Below are 6,826 nucleotides of genomic sequence, written 5' to 3'. Positions count from 1 at the left end.
TGAATGACATGCTTATGTACAAAATCTGAAAAAAATCAATTAATACACCTGAAACTAATAAACAACTACAGCAAGGTTATAAGACACAAGGTTAATTGATACCAATAATGAACAAGTAGAATTTGAAATTAAAAACATGATACCATTTATATTAGCACCTTCAAAATGAAACACTTAGGTATAAATCTCACAAAATATGAAAAAAATCACAAAAATTTATTAAAAATAAAGAACTAAATAAATGGAAAGATATTTCATGTTTCTGGAGAAGAAGACTCAATATTGTCAAGATGTCAGTTGCTAACCTGTTCTATAGACTCAATGCAATTTATTAAACTCCCAAAAGTTATTTTGTAGCTATTCATTCACTCATTTTAAAGTTTATATGGAGAGGCAAAAGATCGAGAATAGCCAACACAATATTAAAGAAGGGTAAAGTTGAAGAACTGATAGTATCCAACTCCAAGACTTATTATATAACTCCAATAATCAAGGCAGTGGGGTATTGTTGAACTGGGAAGTAGGCTTTTCCACAGATCACAAGGAAAGTATTCCAAGGATCCATGCACAGGAGACTATGGTGTGCCATGGTTTGCTCAGGTGGAAATAGAAGCTGGCACCCATGTTTCTAAAGGCCTATCTCCCTCCATCCCACCATGGAAAATCAGGGCCAGAAAGATGAGGTCTGTCCAGAAAGTATCCAGCCACGTACTATGAAAAATAGAGGTATGTATTGTAGAAGATACGAGAAACACTATATATAGAACAATGATGCCCCTGTGCTGTTAGAAGTAGAAACAATTCTCCCAGTATTGCTTGCACTGCTCAAAACACTCTGCAAAATCCTTTGTTGGAATCGCCATCAGCTGCCCTGTTGTATTTTCGTGAATTTCATAAACAGTCTGAAATCTCTTCCCTTTCAAAGATGATTTTAGTTTGGGAAAAATCCAGAAGTTCCAGGCGCCAAATTTGGACTGTAGCATGGCTGAGTCACCTGGATGATTAGATATTTTGCCAAAAAACTGCATAGATGTGATGCACGAGTGGGCACTTTGTTGTGATGAAGCTTCCAATCACCAGTTGCCCATGGCTTCAGCTTTCTATATCATCTGAATAGTTTCTGCAAAGGAATGTTCAAACTTAATGCAAAATTTGATGCAGATTTTGTTGTTCAGATTGCTCAGTCATTTTGATTGTGACAGCCACACAGTACATATGCTCACTCAATGGCATTTACTGCCCCCACTGACTAGTACAGGAAATCATCTTTGTTCACACATGCTCGTTCCAGTCCACTCTCCTTGGCTGCCAGGTTATATCGATGTCGTGGAAACCGTTCTTGTTATATTAACAATGGCTGGACTTTTTCCAGAGAGACCTCATAGAGTAAATGTCCAGAGATCCTGTGCCATATTAAAACTCAATTCAGTCCAGTTTCCGGCTAGTTTAGCTTGTGTTCCCAGCTGCAACCCATCAATGTGCTAAAGTATTCAGACTCCTGGCTGTAGCTTGTGAGTGAAGTCTGTATGGCCATCAACCACATGGCTGCTATGGCCACATAGCTAAAGAGAGAGGACATGGGGAAGTGTATGTTCTTGAGACAGAGAGAGACAGAGACAGAGAGAGCATATTTGTTTTAGCTTGTGGATGGACTAAATGCTTTTTTAAAGGAGTGCATCAATTTCTCAAGTTTTCATGGACTTTTGATAGGTCTATATCCCCTAGTTAGTTCAACAAGCCCCTATGGTCCATATTCCTCTGAGACCCCAACAATCCAGTCCTAGAGTGGGGGAAGGGAGGAGTGTTAATCTCCTTGGCAGAGCAATGGTATAATTCCCCCAGAGTGTGAAACTATAGCTTCCTGAAGCAAACAGGCTCATGCTCCCCAGTTTATTAAGCTCAATGTCTAATTCCTTTTGCTCTTCCTTTTTTGTAATAATCAGCTAACTGCCCACAGTAACAGTATTGGTGAAAGAATAAGCAAGTAGATTAGTAGAACTGAATAGAGCCCAGAAATAGACCTCCATAAATATAGTCAACTAATCTTTGACAAAGGAGCAAAGGCAGTATAATGAAGCAAAGATGGTCTTTTCAACAAAAGTTATCTAAAATGAATAACAGACTTACATGTAAAACACCAGATTATGGAAACCTCTCAAAGATAGGAGACTTTGTGTGTGGTGGTGACAAGGTACAAGGCCAAAGGCAGGACCTCTGAAAGAAATAACTGATAAGTTAGACTTTATTAAAATTAAAAATCTGTTCTCTGCAAAAAACAATGTCAAGAGAATTAGAAGTCAAGTCGCAGACTTGGAAAAACATTTTCAAAAGATACATCTAAGAAAGATTGTTATCTAGAATATATATATTATGTGTGTGTATATATATATGTGTGTGTGTGTGTGTGTATACATATATATAATCCTCTTAAATCTCAATAATAAAAAGCAAACAATTTGATTTTAAAATGGGCCAAATATCATATACCCCACATCAAAGAAGATATACAGATGGCAGATAAGCATATAAAAGAAACTCCATATCATATGTCATCAGGGGGAAACAAATTAATACAAAATAAGGTTATACTGCACACTGATTAGAATGGCCAAAATGTGGAACACTGACAACACAAAATGCTTATGAGGGTGTGGAGCACAAGGAGTTCTGTTTGATTGCTGGTGGGAATGTAAAATAATACGGCCACTTTGGAAGATAGTCTGGCAACTTCCTACAAACTTAAACATCTCTTACCATGTGATCTAGCAATCATGTTTCTTGGTATTTACTCAAAGCAGCTGAAACTTCTGTCCACACAAAAACCTGTCCATGGGTGCTTATATCAGCTTTATTTATAATTGCCAAAAGTTAGAAACAAACACGATGTCCTTCACTAGATGAATGAACCAATAAACTATGGTACACCCAGACAGTAGAATACTGTTTAGTGCTAAAAAGAAATAAGATATCAAGTCATGAAAAAACATGGAAACATGGAGGAATCTCAAATGCATATTTCTAAGTGAAAGGGGCCAATCTGAAAATGCTACATACTGTATGATTCTGACTAAATGATGTTCTGGAGAAGGCAAAGCTATGGAGACAGTAAAAAGATCAGTGGTTGCCAGGGGTGAGGATGGCAGGGGGAGGATAAATAGATGGAACACAGAGAATTTTAGGAGGTGAAAATACTCTGTATGATATTATAATAATAGAAACAAGTCATTATGCATTTGTCCAAACTCACAGGATATATAACACTAATAGTGAACCTTAAGGTGAACAATAGACTTTGGCTGACTATGACATGACAATATAGGTTTATCATTATGACAAATGTACCACTTTGATGGGAAATGTTGTTAGTGAGGAGTCTAGGCATATGTGGGGTCAGGGAATATCTTCCTCAATTTTACTGTGAACCTAAGGCTGCTCTAAAAATAATCTTTTCTTAAGAAGCAAATATATTCTGTTAATTAAAGACTTAATTTTGAGCAATTTAACCTATCTAAATAATTAATTTGTTAACCTCAGTCTAGGGATTCCACAACTACCTGTGTGAACAAACAGATTTGATATGCAGTAGAGTAGAAGGCAATAGCTAGTTATGTGACAAAAAAGAAAGGACCCAGATAGAACAAAACACTTATTTATATCTTTGCTATTTTTGATTCAGGGTTTTACCAATGCTGTAGTGAAATAGAATTGGTAGTTCAAGATAGAACCACACTGTAATTCTGATTTATTTTACTCGAATATAAACCATTCATCACACAAGTGATTGTCTACAAAAATAGTCATCAGTAATTGCTCCCATGCCTAAATGCATATGCAATTTCTTCCTTCAATATGTGAAAACTTTACCACACCCTTTAATCTTTGTGGCCTTATGATTTTTTTTTAATCAATAAAATGTAATGGAAGTGACCCTTCATCAGTCCAAGTCTAGGACTTAATAGACCTAAGAGCTTCTCTTTTCACTCACCTGGAAGTCAACTACCATGAAAAGAGGTATACTATTAATATGAGGGAAATCAAAGTATTAGACAGACATATGAATAAGCCCAGAAAACACCAATGGAAGAGAAAGGCCCAGCCATCCCATTCCTGGACCCCCAGCCATTCTTGTCACTCCAAAAGGGGCACTAGGCCCCTGAGTGAGGCCACCTTAAAGCTTTCAGGTGCAGTCCATTTCCTCTCCACTAACACAACATGGAGCACAGAAGAACCTTGCTCATGAACTGTGGCCAATTTCCATTATCATAAGTAAATGAATTGGCATTGTTTTGTTTCAGATATTAATTTAAAACATTAACTTTTGGGGTACTTTGTTATATAGCTGTAAGTAACTATTACAAGGAATTTATGAATGAGTATTTGTTCTTTTTAAAAATTATTCTCACGTTATTGATTTTAGAGAGAGAGGGAGAGGAAGTGAGGGAGAAGCAGCAATCAATTGCCTCTCCTACATACCCCAACTGGGGACTTAACCCACAACCCAGGCATGTGCCCTGACAGAGAATCGAATCTGCAAACTTTCAGTTTATGGGATGACAGTCCAACCAACTGAGCTACATGAGGCAGGGCAGAGATGGGTATTTAGTCTTATCAAAAAGAAAAAGAAAAACAATTAAAATTTCTAAAAAATACTATGTTCTAGGCAAAGTATTTTAGAAATGTGTATCTAGATAAGACAATTAGAAATTTCTAAATAAGAACTTTGTGAATGGAGTTTTATGAATTTACCTCATAAATGATGTGAATCTCAGTGTAACAAATTGTACTTTTAAATTTGGCTATAGACTTTGGAGGCAGTCTTCATTCAGGCTCTGGGCTTGTGATGAGATTAGAAAACAATTTTCATAGCAGGTAAGAGAGGAAAGTCTGAGATTGGTGCTGACTCAATCGGTGTTTTTTTCATGTTGAGATAGCATAGTACCTAGAAAGATCAGCTTCGTGTAAAGGAAAGATGATGTCTATAGAGGTACACTGGAAACAGTCTCCCAAAGGGCCTATGATCAAAAAACCAAAATTATATTCATTTTGTCCCTAAACAAATGATTACTTCGACAAAGTCTTAAGAAGCCATTCAAATGCCTTTTATAGAGTAATATATTTTGTACCTGTGTGTAATGTGATTTTTAAAAATTGGGATTTGGTAATGAAATCATAGGTTCAGTTTGGGCTCAACCATGTCCAAACTGTGTGCCTTGTGCAAGTCCTATAATTTCTACAAATCACAATTTCCTCACCTATTGAATAACATTTCAATGAGGTGATCTCTAGCATCTTTTGAGTGGATGTTTTGATTTATTGTTTAGTGCTTAAAATAAGTGCAACATTAGCTAGATATTAGATTTCTGCTGCTGTGGCAGTTGTTTTCATGGAATTATGTATTTAGTTCAAGAAAAATTATTGCAGTCTTAATTCTGTCAGCCTTGGACTAAAAACAAATGGAATAATTTGCAGGCACTTCTAGAGTGCATACAGTTTTGGAAAAGGCACATTATAGGTTTACTAAATATGTGAAAATTATATTTTACTTTCATATTTTAAAAAATATATAAAACTTTGGGAAGATTAGGTCTTTCTTAAAACATTAAAATTTGTCTGTTCTACATGACAAAGATATTTTCAGGCCTTAGAGAAGTCAGTATTAAGAAATCTTCAACTGGCCATATGTGTGTTATTAAGCATTTTCATTTGGCTCTTCTTTGCAATTAGCATTCCAAAACTAGCTGTGGACACCATATGTTTGGCATTAGTTTCTAAAGTTCTGCCACATATTCATTCTGATAGCACAAGCACTGTGGTGAACGGAAACAAAAGATTACCAAACATTTTAAACCACCTTCTAAGTCCCATATATTTTTTAAATTAATAATAGATTTTATTTAGTCTAGTATGTCTAAATTTTTGTTTGTTTGTTTTTCAATTACAGTTGTCCCCTTTTCTCCCCATTTCTCTCCCCCACCCAACCCACCCCCTCTCCTGCAATCATATCCCTCCCCGTTGTCCATGTCCATGAGTCATTTATACGGGTTCTTTGACTAAACCCTTCCCTTACTTATCCCCCTTCTCTCCCTCTCCCCTCCCCCCTATTGACTGCTATTCTGCTCTTTGTTCTATTTAGTTCCTTTGTTTGTGTTGTTCTTTAGTTTCCTGTATTAGGTGATATCATATGGTATTTTTCTTTCTTTGTCTGCCTTATTTCACTAAGCATAATTCTCTCCAGTTCCATCCATGTTGTCGCAAATGGCAGGAGTTCCTTCTTTCTTTCTGCTACATAGTATTCCATTGTGTAAATGTACCACAGTTTTTTGATCCATTCATCTACAGATGGGCACTTAGGTTGTTTCCAGCACTTAGCTGTTATACACAGTGCTGCAATGAACATAGGGGTGCATAAGTTCTTTTGAATTGGTGTTTCAAGATTCTTCGGGTATAATCCTAGTAGTGGAGTCGCTGGTTCAAAAGGCAGTTCCATTTTTAATCTTTTGAGGTAATTCCATACTGTTCTCCATAGTGGCTGCACCAGTCTGCATTCCCACCAACAGTGCAGTAGGGTTCCCGTTTCTCCACATCCTCGCCAGCACTTGTTGCTTTTTGATTTGTTGATGATGGCCATTCTGACTGGTGTAAAATGGTATCTCATTGTGGTTTTTATTTGCATCTCCCTGATGGCTAATGATGTTGAGCATTTTTTCATGTGTCTATGGACCCTCTGTATGTCCTCTTCGGAGAACTGTTTGTTCAGGTCCTTTGCCCATTTTTTAATTGGGTTGTTTGTTTTCTTGATGTTGAGTCGTATCAGCTCTTTATATAT

This window comes from Furipterus horrens, unplaced genomic scaffold (genome assembly GCF_987537825.1).
Source record: "Furipterus horrens unplaced genomic scaffold, mFurHor1.1.pri manual_scaffold_1, whole genome shotgun sequence".
In the NCBI taxonomy this organism is placed as follows: domain Eukaryota; kingdom Metazoa; phylum Chordata; class Mammalia; order Chiroptera; family Furipteridae; genus Furipterus; species Furipterus horrens.
This window is presented reverse-complemented; position numbering follows the sequence as displayed.